Source organism: Petromyzon marinus, chromosome 39 (assembly GCF_048934315.1).
Source record: "Petromyzon marinus isolate PM22_M1 ecotype Great Lakes invasive population chromosome 39, UKy_Petmar_22M1.pri1.0, whole genome shotgun sequence".
In the NCBI taxonomy this organism is placed as follows: domain Eukaryota; kingdom Metazoa; phylum Chordata; class Hyperoartia; order Petromyzontiformes; family Petromyzontidae; genus Petromyzon; species Petromyzon marinus.
This window is the reverse complement of record NC_133705.1, coordinates 11,570,167-11,584,843: the sequence shown is the minus strand read 5'-3', so window position 1 is coordinate 11,584,843 and position 14,677 is coordinate 11,570,167. Positions and strand designations below refer to the sequence as shown.

Genomic DNA, 14,677 nt, shown 5'->3' with positions numbered 1-14,677 from the left:
ACATCAATTCTAGACATCCCACCATCAAGTTCACCATGGAAGTGGAGAAAGATGGCAAGCTACATTTCTTGGATGTTCTGTTTGAGAGGAGACCTGCTGGCTCACTGGGGCATTCTGTCTACAGGAAACCCACCCACACAGATTCCTACTTGAAACCTGATTCCCACCACCACCCAGCTCAAAATAATTCTCTCATCAAAACGTTATACCACAGGGCACATTGCATTTCGGACCAATACCACCTGACCAGTGAAATAAAACATGTACACCTGGCCCTCAAGAGAAACGGATACTCTGACCGTACCATCCGCCAAGCTGTTTCTCCCTCCATACAGAAACAACCACTTGATACTCCGGTCAAACCCATCACAGAACCATATATAACAGGCGTTACTAAAAAGATCTACAAAATTCTAAACAAACACAAGATCCTGGTCCGGTTCAATACAGTACACAGAATCCGTGACCTGATCCCATCCGTGAAGGATGTCGTTCCTAACTTTCAGTACCCCGGGGTTTACAAATTGAGCTGCACTTGTGGTGATTGCTATATCGGGGAGACGAAGCAACATGTCTCTGACCGAATTCGCGAGCACAAATTAGATTTGAAACACGGCAGAACGAATTCTTCTGCCGTAGCTGACCACTGTTACAACGCTGTGGGTGATCACGATATAGTTTTCTCCGATACCAAGGTTCTCTGCAAACCCACGGGTTTTTATCAGAGATTTGTCCACGAGGCAATTCAGATTTACAAACACGGACACAATTTCAACCGAGAGGATGGTTTCAAATTAAGTAATCATTGGAAAGATGTTCTAAATGAAACCAAACATTAAACTAATTTTCAATGGTACAGTAATTTTTTTCAAGTATTGGTATCCCAAACTTTCACAGCTGCTTATTTCTCTCCACTCACTCCACTCACTCACTCACACCACTCACTCACTCCACTCACTCCACTCACTCACTCCACTCACTCAGTCCACTCACTCACTCCACTCACTCACTCCACTCACTCCACTCACTCACTCCACTCACTCTACTCCCCCCCCCCCCCCCCCCCGCTGCTGGTCCGTCATGGTCCCCACCCGTTCCTGGTCCATCATGGCCCATGCACCTCCTACGTACATCATGCTCATTTTTATGCTAATTGCTTTGTCAAAGCGTTTTGCTTCCTCCCACACAGCATAAAGGATGCGACCTGGGCTTGGCTGTTTTCACTCCAACGCTGTCCTCATGACAGCACGGTCCCTTCACCTGATGAAGGCCACTTGTGTTGTGGCTGAAACGTTGTGATTTTTGTTATTTTATTTTTTACCTACGTGACTTTACCGAATAGAACCAAAGAGTATGGATCCTTGCAGTCACGAAAGCTTCAAATCTAGAATATGAATAGTGTGTTGTACAGTGTATATTGTGTACTGTGTGTTGTTTAGGTGGTGTTGCATAAAGCGTGTATAATAAATTAAATGTGATGGAAAGTGTAGTGTGGTGTCAAGTGTAGCGTATGTGGTGTGATGTATAGTGTAGTGTGTGGCGAAAAACACATTTCCTAGGAGTTGAGCCATACTTAATCACGCTGGTGAGTGCAGGGTGGTAGGATCGGTTCAGGTATCACGAGCCAGTGATGCTCCCCATAGCTGGCAATTAAATTGAGATTGTAGGCTTCATTGACTCTATCATGGAGCTCTTGTGGTATTGCAGCCACACACCGTTGGTCATTGTATATTTACGTGCGGAATTAATGCATTCAAATGTAGCGGTTGTAATCGAGCTATTTAGTCCATGGGCCAGAGCAGTAATTGGTACAATGTAAGGTAGCATGTTTAATCACACTTTCGGATAAATACGCCTAATGAGTGTGTTACTTGATACACTCGGCTACATATGGTGCGAAATAAATTCAACATGCATATACAACACCTCTCATTTCAAATGTTTATCAAATAATTCACTGTTTTTGCCCCTACATTTGGAATTTGCAACCACTGAAGTGATGCCATCTCGTGGATTAAGTGGGTATCTGAACTGCATGGCAAAACAGCCATCAAAATTCACTACTTTATTAAACACAGAAATAATGCAGTAGTCATTTCATAAAGTCACGTAGAATGAGAATAAAATAATAAATTGATAAAATAAAATAACACAATAATATTCTCACGACGTTTCGGCCACAACACAAGCGGCCTTCATCAGGTGAAGGGACGAGACTGTCTGGTAGGACAGCGCTGGAGTGAAAGAGCCACGTTCAGATCACGACCTTTAAGCTGTGTGAGAGGAAACAAAGCGCCTTGACAAAGGAATTAGCATATAATTTAGCATTGAAATGGCTGAGTGATTAGCTTGTGACTGGTCACAGAAATAGCTATGTTAAAAGTTAAAGCATACACATCCGCAGAGGCACCCCTTGATAAAGGAATTAGCATAGAATTTAGCATTGAAATAGCTAAGTTAAAGCATACACATCCGCAGAGGCACCCCTTGACAAAGGAATTAGCATAGAATTTAGCATTGAAATAGCTGAGTGATTAGCTTGTAACTGGTCACAGAAATAGCTACGTTAAAGTCAGAGCATACACATTCACCGAGGCACTTAGTACAAATCAAACAGGAGAATTTAGCATTGAAATAACTAGGCGAATTTAGCATTGAAATAACTGAGTGATTAGCTAGTGACTGGTCACAGAAATGACTATGTTGAAGTCAAGGCCTACACATCTGAGCTATTCACAGTACTATATAGTCAACCAATAAAAAAAACTAAAATATAAATTACCTTAATGTTATCAATAAACTCTATATTCTCCAATCAGCTAAGCTACCAATAATAAGTCGTTATATATCACAATGCTATATGGCGAAAAAATGGGTGGATTCTTACCCTCAACTTTAGCACCACGGATAGCTATGGGCCCCGTTCAGACGGACGAGTTCATCCATGGTCGGAACAGAGGAGGGGGAGAGAGACAGCTGCGAGGCGCTATCATACTCCATGTTGTAAACCATACCATTAACCGTGGTGTGAGAGGTATTAAGAGTCAATGCTGGCAAAAGAGCTGCGGTCTGAAGGTCATCGTAAAATACAATTAATTAAGAACAGAAATGATTTAAAACATCTTTCCAATGGTTACTAAGCCAGAATCCATCTTCTCGGTTGAAATTGCCTCTGTGTTTGTATATGTGAATGGCCTCATGAACGAATCTCTCATGGTAGCCGGTTGGTTTGCAAAGAACCTCCGTCTTGGAGAAGTCAATGTCATGTGAGCCCACTGAATTATAACAGTGATCTGCCACGGCAGAGGAGTTCGTCCTACCGTGTTTCAAGTCTGCTTTATGTTCGCGGATGCGGTCCGAGATATGTCGTTTGGTTTCTCCAATGTAGCTACTACCACAGAGGCACTTTAGTTTGTAAACGCCCGGGTACTGTATGTCTGGAACAGCATCTTTTACAGATGGAACTAAATCACGGATTTTATGTACTGTGTTGAATCGGACCTGGATCTTGTGTTTATTCAGGATTTTGGAGATCTTTTTAGTGACCCCTGCAATGTAGGGTAAGGTGATGGTTTTGAGTGGCTCCACAAGAGGATCCTTCTTCATGACTGGAGTGATGGCTTTGCGGATTGTGTAGTCGGAGTAACCATTAGCCCTGAGAGCCTGGTGTACGTGCTTGAGTTCACTGGTAATGTGTTCCTGGTCGGAAATGCATTGGGCTCTATGGTATAGAGTCTTGATGAGGGAGTTCTTCTGGGATGGATGGTGGTGGGAATCCGGTTTCAAGTAAGCATCTGTATGGGTAGCTTTCCTGTAGACATAGTAGCTCATTGAACCATCATGTCTCCTTTTAATTAAGACATCCAAAAAGGGTAGTTTGCCATCTTTTTCGACCTCCATGGTAAATCTGATGGCTGGGTGTATGGAATTGATGTGGTCGCGGAATTGGTCTAGAGCAGGCTGGCCATGTGGCCAGATGACAAAGGTGTCATCAACGTACCTCTTCCATAAGGTCGGGCGTAGAGTGGCAGTCTGGATGGCGTCAGTTTCAAATTTTTCCATGAATACGTTGGCTACAACCGGAGATAGGGGGGAGCCCATTGGGGTGCCCTCAGTTTGTTTGTAGAAAGTTCCATTCCAGGTGAAGTATGTGTTGGTTAAGCAATGTCTCACCAGGGGGGGTACATCAGTATGCAGTCCTTGATGAACCAGGTCTTCAATGATAGCGATGGTGTCAGGTACCGGGACTTTGGTGAACAAGGACACCACATCAAAACTGACAAGCAGGTCGTCTGGGGACAGGGAAATGCCTTTGATTGTCGATACCAGGTGAGTAGAATTTAGTACCGCAGAGGTGGTTTTTCCAGTGAAAGGTCGCAGTATATCAGCAAGAAAACGTGCCAGTTTGTAGGTGGGGGAGTTGATAGTAGAGACGATGGGACGAAGGGGTGTTTCTTCTTTGTGTATCTTTGGAAGGCCATATAATCTTGGTGGTCTGGCAGCAGAGGGTTTCAACGAGAACTGTTTGATCTCATCAATTAATGCTGTTGAATCAGAGATGATTTTGTTCGATTTGGTGACCAGGCTGTTGGTGGGATCTCTTTTTATTTTTGTATAGCTGCCATCGTTGTTGTGGCCGAAACGTCGTGAGAATATTATTGTTATTTTATTTTATCAATTTATTATTTTATTCTCATTTTACGTGACTTTACCAAAAGAACCAAAGAAGATGAATCATTGCAGTCACGAAAGCTTTAAATCGAAATTTAAGTCATTTCATAGGTTCACGTTGCTGTATGAATGTCCCTTGGCTATTAGATCTGGACATGGCCTTACGAACTACATACAGAATCATTCCCAAGAATAAGAAATTGATTCAAACTTTTTTATTTTAAAGTACGTATTGTATTCACAAAATTATAAAATGTACACATTTACAATGGTAATAATCTTCTTTGTGGATGTGATGCTGGCGCTGCTGGGCTGTGTTGTATCAGCGGTATTCATCAGGACCCGGTGTGCATCGCCCTTGCAGTGGTGGCAGCGGTGGTGGCAGGGGCAGCAACTTGACCACGTCCCTTGTGATATCATCCATCAGTGATGACGGTTGATCGCCGGGGTCGGGGGTCGTCGCTGCCGCCTCTTTTGATGCCATTTCCCATGTCCGTCGTTGATTTGACTGCACACGGGTATGGCCTTCATCTCTGGAGACCTGCACACAGCACATGGAACGACCGCTACGTGAGTTTCATTGGCCCAAAGGGCAACCTGGTGAACTTCCCGTGAGCTCAACAGAGATCGAGCCTTAACAGCAAAGGTGGAAGGCAACCTGCCCAACTTAGGTTAAAGTTATAATGATAACGGCGTGGCTCAAATTTCTTGCTCATGCCACTGCTGGCAGAGGATCCTCGAGTAGACAAACTCTGGATGATATTTGGTCTACTCTTCCACATTGACCACACTTGTGTGCATACCCACAAATACAACTCGTGGGTTACTCACCTGATGTAGAAGAGGATGTATGCCTGTTTCTCCATGACCACCCTGGTGTCGACCGGCGTCACCAAGTCGTCGTCCATCCGGAACCATCTCCCATCGCAGATCTGTATGCAAACAACATCGAAGATTAATTACGACGATTATCCAATTGCACCTAAACTCCCCATATATTCGTAAAATGACACATGAGGAACAGAGGTGACCCTCTTATTCCACCTATTATTGTGTTGTCCTATAAGTTGAGTAATCGAACCGATAACCCATAAAAATCATTAATTACATTTGAAAGTTCAAATCCTGGTTGGGACTTCACTTGGTCCATCATCTATCCAGGGTCAATAAAGTAACTACACATTTTTGGTGAAGTCACCAGTGGTTGTTCTATGCATACGCTCTCCCTCAGTCACAGCAAAGGACAATTTTCACCACTGGCTGAGGCCTATAAATGGGAGATGAGCACCACCTCATGGCTCATAGGAGCAGGAATCGTTTTGATTTTATTCACTGAATCGAATTATTTAAAGGATCTACGCGTACGAATGATTGGCGTGTGATTGTGTTATAATGAATGCAGTACATCACCTTGTTGTAACAGTAGTAATGTCCCTCTGTGCTGCATTTCCCGGAGTGCACAAGGACTGAGTATAACCTGTACACAACAGGGTCTGCGTCCTCCTGCTGCGACATGAATGGCCGCACGTCCAGGTGCTCTGGGTACGGGCAATGCTGCAGTGGTGGGGAAGGAGGCAGTGATGCAGAAACAGAGATGGTGTTAGGCAGGGAAGAGGGGAAGAATGATGCAGGGTCGAGTTATTGATTATAATTTTTGTTCTATTTTTTTACTTTACCAGGTAATGCTGACTGAACTATATAGCTCTTTCTCAGAAGCGATCTAGCCACAAATGATAGCTCAACAAAGTGGCTTTTCACTGTGAATAGTTTTAGCAGCCAAATATTCTAGAAGCAACTGGAGGACCCGGAGAAAAACCGACGTGAATACAGGGAGAACATGCAAACTCCAAATATACAGGCATTAGGATCGGGATCAAACCCACGACCTGTATGCTTGGGGAGGGACTTAAGATTTCACCGCCATAGTGCCCAGTTTAGGTAGATTAACCAGGTGGGCGCTCGAGAGAACATGAAAAGTCACATTTGTACGAGTGATCTCGGTTAAAACCGTGGCAAAAGAAATAACGCGAAATAAATCACAGAAATTACTCAAAAAGGAAGCAGCACAAAAACATGCAATGAGAAATTGGAGAAAATGCAGCCACATTTTAGGAGAAATGTAAAAAAAACTTGTATATTAACCAAACATTACCCGATTGATCTTGTTTCCAAACAGGTCATATCTCTTGATGGAGAGGGCCAAGACGTTCGGGAGATGGTGAAGGCTCATCCTCTTCGTGGCCTTCACCTTGCAACAGCACCTGCGCACCAAAAAGCAGCAGCGTCAGTTTAATGACCGAGATGCCCAGTGAATAACTGTACAAATATGTTGGCGTGACAAAGTAGACAGACTCGCGTGACATTGACGTCGTGCCATACTCACCTTTGGCAAGTGTATTCGTCCAGTGTCTCTGTCTTGGTGAAATCTGCAAAAGCAGTCAGCAGATCTGGCGAATTCTGTCAAATAGAACGATGTGAAGGCAAATGAGTGCTTGAAAAGAACACTGGAAACAAATTTTGCAGCCGTTAAAACAGTGAGTCCTTATGTTGTACTGGCTGTTGTGTGACATAAGAGGGCATTATCATTAGTTGACAGTAATTAAGGACGTGCTCCCAATTTTCAGATTCATCCAATGTGCAGCATTCCAGACGATGGGCAAACTTAATGTGTTTGAGTGACGCGACTAGTGTAATGTACACGATCCGAAAAAGATCAAAAGTGTTGCTTGAAAATGAGAAAATATTCATCCCAACGTTTAAATTCGAAACTCGTCACGAGCAAAGATACCATTTAATTAAATCAAGAATTCCTCGATTCTCACGTTGATGTGAAGACTGATGTCCAGGCAGTTTTCGAATCTGTCCGAGGTGCAGGAACACTGCGTGCACTCCACTGTGGAACACAAGTAAACGCACGCGCACACATCCACACGTGCAATTAGAGGAAGTTAGCATTCTGATTAGCAGAATCGAATAAAATGTGTTTGTATCTGATCAAATGGGTTGTTGTGTCTGTGTGCTTGTGCATTTTTCTATTGTGCGGGGAGTGGAAATATAGCGGTTAGCGCACTGGTGAACTGAGTTCGATCCTCGCTCACGGTCGATTCAGCCTCAAATTAGTATCTGGTGCATTGTGTAACATCAGCACTGGTGCTAGCCACCCGAAGGTGGCCGGGCATGGTGCTAGCCACACCACCTTGTCATGTGCCCTGTTGGGCCTACATAGGTACTTGCTAATAGCAATTGCTCCAGCATTCTGTTAAGGCTTCAGGGAGATCTCTGTATTTGTGTGTTTTGCTTATGTCCTGCTGGGTACATGCGTATGAGTGCAGGGTTCATCTGCACTGTGCAGCATGCGTCGTCATACTCGGTGTGATTGCTACTTGCAGCGATGATTTTGCACATGGAGCTGGCACACACCTGTCGATTTTAGCTGCCCTGTGAAGATCTGGTGAATCACCGAGGTCTTCTCCACATGTTCTTCTGGCCTGCACGTGGAAATGAATGACATCACACATTCGGTGGCTTCCAGATGCATCATCTTTACCAAGTGCGCTCATGGGAGAGTTATACTCCTTTTTGTTTCGACCCTACGTTACTTTGCAGCCAAACGCTTATTTAAATAATATTCTATAAACTTTGTTGTGAATTTTTGGTAACAGGTTGGGAACCAGTGGCCTAGGACGTGCACTACTTACTTGTGGTGGTTGATTGGGCATGAGAGATGCAGAGCTTCTACGATGTAGCAGAAGAACTCGTGCACGTCCTCCTGTTTGCCAAACTGCAGGTGTTTGGCGATCCCTGTGGGTAAATGGATGGAGGTCATAAGCGGTTTGAACACAAGGTTACAAGGGAAACGTTTTACCAATGCGCCACTCTGCCACCCAATGAATATGTTCTAAATTCAATGTGCACAATTGTGTTGTACTGAACAGAACTCACGTTTGAGGTTTTGGACGATTTCCAAGGGCTTGATGACCTTGCCCTTGGAGCTGAATGTTGCAATGGTGTGCCTTTCCATTATGCACATCATGCAAAATCCATTATATGTACCTGTGAAATGAGGCAGAGGTGGCACATGCTATAAGTACAACACCGATCAAACAGCTCAGCTGTAGGTGCAGCACACAGCAAGGACATCTTCACAGAACACAATTATTTTCAGCTTGGTATTTCAAAGTGTTCTGGGAACTCACATCTTCCTGAGTGGTGCCTGGAGATCAGGTAGTTTGCCAGTGGTGCGGTGTAAGTGAGGCACTGCAGGGTGGCATTGAGGAAACAGGTGTTCCCCATGTTGTCAAGGCCAGCACCCTCGCATGCGTTCCACTGCCACGTGAGGCTCAGGTTTTCCCCCGATTCTGGCGCGAGTCGTGGAGCTCCATTATCGTTGTTATCTGCGCACAAAACATACAGGAAATTTTCTCTTTACACTCGAGGCACTCTGGAGACTGGCTCGAAAGTTGCGTGGTGAAGCCAGAACTTGTGATATTGTTTTAGCGGTGCTCTTTATTAACCCTTTCACAACCATGTATTTTTCAACTCTAGGTGACCTTGCAGTGAGCTGTTTCTTGACGTAATTTCTGTTAACGTGGTCAGGGTAACAATATTCAACGGATAGGGCATAAACCTGGTCCTTGTCCAATATTTTGACTATGCAAATTTTGCCACGAAATGAACGGTTATCGACGGGCATCGATGGATCCTGGATATCACGTTGATTTTCCTCCATAAATTGTGTCTCATGGCTTCGTGTCACTTTTGCCATCCCGATTATACGTAAGTATATAACACAGTACATTGTGCAAATATCTGACAAACGTTTTATCTGGAACTAATCCCTACTGCAGAGTTGCTTATGAGATTGCAGTTGCACTACATTGACGTGTTTTTATCCACTGTTTCTGAACGCAGTCCCAAATGCCAAACACGTCAATTACCCAGCAGGGAAGTTATAGTAGATAAGCGTTAACACCTTTTTGGGATTAAGCAAGGTTATAAGAACTTGGGAGAAGATACCATGAGAGCGAATTCCAAAGTCAAGCTAGTGGTTACAGAGTCACTTTGGTACAAGCTTACCTTCCACGGCAATCTTTTCTGGCACAGGATGGGCAGCTAGCTTCTGGGAGGTGGGCCTGATGATGGCAGACGCTGTCGATGGAATGGCGTCCTTCTGTCTGTCATCCGGCATCCTCCCATGAGCGGTATGCTGGCTGTTCCTCCTTCGGGCAGCTTGGCCACCCCGGCGTCTTGGTCTCCTCACTTGAGCGGCTGCCTGGCCTAACCCGCAATTTGCTGCCTCGCCTTGCCCTTGACCAGCAGACTGAGCACTCCCGCAACCTGGACTGCCCTGGTGGCTTGTAACCTGGCATCCCTTCCATTCAGCAGCCTTGTTGCTAGCAGCACGAATATCTTGGTGGCTTGCAATTGGACTCGCTTTGTCCCCTTCATCTTGGCTCGGCTCCCGATCTACCACCGGGCTTGGCCCATGGTCTGCCACCCGGTTTGAACCGCTGTCCGCTATTGGGTTGGGCCCATAGCTACCCATCTGACTTGCCTCTTGGCTAGGCAGCGGGCTCGTCTCAAGGCTAGCCACCAGGCTCATCTCATTGCTAGCCACGAAGCTAATCTCACAATTATCTTCTGGGTCCACCTTGTGGCTTGCTTCTAGGCCCATCTCATGTTTATCTACCAGGCTTGCCTCATGACTTGCCACCTCAGTCTTCTCATGGCTAGCCACCGGGCTCATCTCATAGTTATCCACTGGGTCCAACTTGCAGCTTGCCTCTGGGCCTATCTCATGGCTAGCTACCAGGCTCATCTCACGGTTATCCACTGTGTCCACCTCGCGGCTTGTCTCCAGGCCCATCTCATTGTTAGCCACTGGCCTCGCCTCAAGACTTGCCACCTCGGTCTTCTCATGACTAGCCACTGGGCTCGTCTCATGGCTTGCTGCAGAGCTCTGAACACAGCTGCTTGGCTCATAAACCTCATCATCTGAAACACTGCAGAAGAAACAGAAGATGTTCTTGAGATGTTTAATGAAGCCCTTTTTCTTGGCCTTCGACATTGTGGCGATGTGGTTGCAAAGTATAAAAATGCATCCAAAAACGTGTCCTCAAGATGATGATGGCTGGATTTGATTTTTTGAAAAATTTGCAACAGAAAACCCAGAACACGTCTGACCCTCACGGTGCCAGATGAGCAACTGAATTTGTGGGCGGATGTGACATCACAGTGATGTCATTGCACTGGAGTCACATGGTTGTGTATGTAATCGTGATATAATGGTGACGTCACAGTGATGTCATTGCACTGGAGTCACACGGTCTATGTATTCGTGATATAATGGTGACGTCACACTGATGTCACAGCGCACTGAGGTCTCATGGTGCCCCGTGGGAATGTGATTCTCGTTGCCTGTGCAACAAGCACCCTCTATTCATTTTATGTCTGTAATTGAACGAATGTTAATAATGAATTGTTTTTAAAAGTAATTTATCTCAAGATAACATTCGTTGCAGGAAATGTATTTTAGTTTATATTGATCTATGATTGTGCCCTTTTGCATGCTTTGTCTCACGATATATTCAATCGAGATGATTGTTGTACTTTATGTTCTTGTATTTGTAAATTTGGTGACTTAAGTTACTCTTGCAAATGACACCGTCCTTGTCTCTAAGCAAAATTAATTTAAAACTGTCTTCAAATCGCTTCACTTAATGTAATAATCCCCGCAGCACTGGTGTAACGTCTAAGTTTGACTACGCAGCCACTCCCTCTCCTCTCCAGGCTTAACAGAACTCCAACTGCTATTTCTCCCCTATTTGTCTGTTATCTCATTCCTGTGTTTAATTGCCCCAACCAACAGCCTCGTGGCTGCCCGTCGATCACGCCGCACGTCACAGCCACGAGCTGTAGGGGCGGGGCTCCGTCCACTCAGTGGTGCTCTTAACGTTCACATTCAGCAGCATGGGTCGGGAGTCTAATCTCTGCAGTTCCCCGTTGTGGTTCCACCTCCCTATGTCATGTAGCCTCTCAATTTCTTTATTCACGAGGATTGTGTTTCATCGTACAAAACGGTACCGGCGACCTTTTTACGAGATTTGGCGGCGACGGCCATCTTGGTAAGGGTAATGCAAAGCGCCAGCTGAACCCGAGACGCCCCAGTGAAGAGGCACTAACGGCCATCTTCGTAATGGAAAACAAGTCCCCTGAGAATTAAAAGGACCTGCCATCTTGGATAGGGCAGTGCAAGGGGCAGCATCACCAAGGGAAACAGGAGCAGGCATCTTCGTAAGGGAAAGTGGCCGCGGCATAGATTGGCGGGAATCGCCATCTTGTCGAGAGCTCGGAGACACGGACATTCTCGGAGATAGGAGCAATCGTGATAATGATTTGTGCCGCGATGAAAGTTACTCAACTTTTGTTCACAGTTATGGTTAACGTTTGCGTGAGTACAAGCGCAGGGAGAGTTGCCACTCGTCGGATTGTTGTCGTTTCTTCGTCACAAATTAATGTTAGCCTCAAATATTTGTTCAGCTGAGGTAAAATAACCACGTGCCCGTGGGCGGCGTGTAGGCACGCGGGAAGGCCTCGCGGCCTCTGTGTCGGTGTCTGCTGAGAGTAGAGACGAGGAACGAGAGACGCCGCGTCGCTCAACAGGGAGAAGAGTGTCGCGCGTCACAGTCGGCTTCTGCCATTGTCTCTCCACTGCTGGATGAAGGCATCTTCCACCGGTTGTCGCTCACGGTCCCTCGCTCCCAGCGTGCGTCCGTCTCTTGCACGTCAAACTCGTTCCGTCTCTCCGTCTCCGCTCCAGTGGAAAGGGCTGAAATCAAAGTGTCGCTTTTTGCGTGCAGGTACGTGAAATAAAGGGTCACTGGGTTGGTTTAATGTATTATACTTGGAATTAAGTAGCAGTGGGATACGGTCACCACTTGTACGCATAAGAGTTATTTGATTAAGGGTTTAACGCGTCTGCAAGCGTTCTGAGGTAAATCTTTAATAACATTACAGATTAAAGTTGCTAATGTCAACATTCATAGTAACAGTTATATAGTTGAGGTAATTCTCAAAACGCGGAATTATGACTAGAATCAAAAGTCGATATGATTGGTAAGAATTCTGTATAAAAAATATTTTTGAAATAAATATAGCATTTATAGCTGTTAAAGTCTATAAAAGCATGTTAAATATGTGATATGTATATTTAAACACTCACAATAACATAGTTCCGTAGCTTACACGATAAAAAAAACTATTTTGCATGTTTGTATATGATTACAATAAAATCGATAGGGAAATATGCTGTAATTAAAGTTTTGAGGCAAATCATTAATTATTTGTCTTAAGGCTTAAATCATAATACTGTAATGGTTTAACCATTTTACAATAATTCTATATTTCAGTTTATTTTGGTATAGCCCTGTGAGCCATCCGGCTCTTGAAGCGGGTGCAACCACAACAAACAAAAAAACAAAAACACGAACAAGAAAAACATCTTAAAGTGACTATGTGACTGTGCAAACAGAAAATCCTTGAAAAAAAAGCACCGTACACCAACGCTGTGTGCAAAAAATCCCAGTGGGATGCAAGTCAAACAACAATAACCACAAAAACTTAGATTAAGGCCATCAGTCTAACTCCGTACTGCAACAAAACAAACATGTCCAAGCCAAAAAACGTTTTCCTAATCACCAAAAAATAAAGCTATAATTGCAACGTAACAGTGATCACAAGGGCTGTAACCGAATTTTTACAATAAACTACATAAATAACATGTAACACCAAACCCTAGAAACATAGCTGGCTGCATTAGTTACTCCACAACAACAGAAGCATCGGTCGGAGTATCAAATTTTTCAATGCACCTTTAAGATCAGCACGCTAAATCAAAATACATAATACTTGGCAGCGTCATCCGGAGCGAAACATTTTATTTTATTTTACGCCAATGAATAGCAGTGGCAGCTAGGGGTGTACAACTCCTCTAGAGCAGTTTTGAGAGAAGATCTCATTGGTAGAGATTCAAGTTGCAGTTTATTGGCAATAGCATTCCAGACTCTGGGGGCATCAATAGCAAAGGCCCTTCCTCGAGTTTTTGTACGGCAATAGGGAAGGTGAAGCTGGCAAATGAGCGAAGACCTGAGGTCAAATTTGTTCTTTGAAACAGAGAGGAGATCCAGCAGGTAGTCTGCGGATTTTTTTGTAAGTTCATCGTGAATAAATAAGATCTGGTGCACAAGCCGTCGAACATTAAGATATGTTAAGTTTGACCCAATGTAGAGATCACAGTGGTGAGTCCTATATGGGCAGTTCAATGTAAATCTTAAGGCCGAGTGATAGATGGAATCAAGCTTCTTCAGTACAGTGCTTGGGGCTGATTTATACACGATGTCACAGTAGTCAAGTAGAGGCAGAATGGTAGCTTTTATCAATTCCAAACGGAACATTGGGGGGAAGCAGTGCTTGTGTCGATACAGAAAACCAATTTTTATTTTTGTCTTTTTTCCAATATAATTAATGTGATCTTCAAAATTCAGTTTTGAATCCAGATCAGAAAGTAATTTGTTAAATGTTTATTTTATTAAAAGTGACTGCTGTATTAATTTATATGATTACTCGCGACCAATAACAGTGCGGATATTTGAAGCGGTCCTGGGCATCTCCTAGGTCGACTCAGCCTTCAAATGAGTTACCCGGTGCGGTGTGTAAATATCAGCACTGGGGAGACACAGAGGCGGCCGGGTGAAGTTTTGGCCACCCACCCCCTCATATGCCGTATTTGTCTTCATAGGTGCTAGGGAACAGCACTTGCCCCAACAGTCTGTTAAGTTCATGTAGGGGTTTTGTATTGGCCCGCAAAAACTCCTATTCGGTCCTCAGTAAGGACAATGTTCCCCACCCACTGCTCGCTTCAACGTTGATATATATAAACTTGACTTGAAGAACGACAGACCTATTGGCCTCATCACAAGGATAGAAATTGAAGACAAGCTGGGTTGAA

At 44.4% G+C, this 14,677-nt stretch overlaps 1 long non-coding RNA gene across 1 annotated transcript; it reads left to right on the top strand.

The window, feature by feature from the left end:
* The first annotated feature begins 5,067 nt into the window (after positions 1 to 5,067).
* LOC142930484 (uncharacterized) lies at positions 5,068 to 7,670 on the top strand. The gene is made up of 2 exons (XR_012946409.1): positions 5,068 to 5,241; positions 6,848 to 7,670. It is a non-coding gene; the product is annotated as an uncharacterized LOC142930484 (long non-coding RNA).
* The last annotated feature ends 7,007 nt before the right edge of the window (positions 7,671 to 14,677 follow it).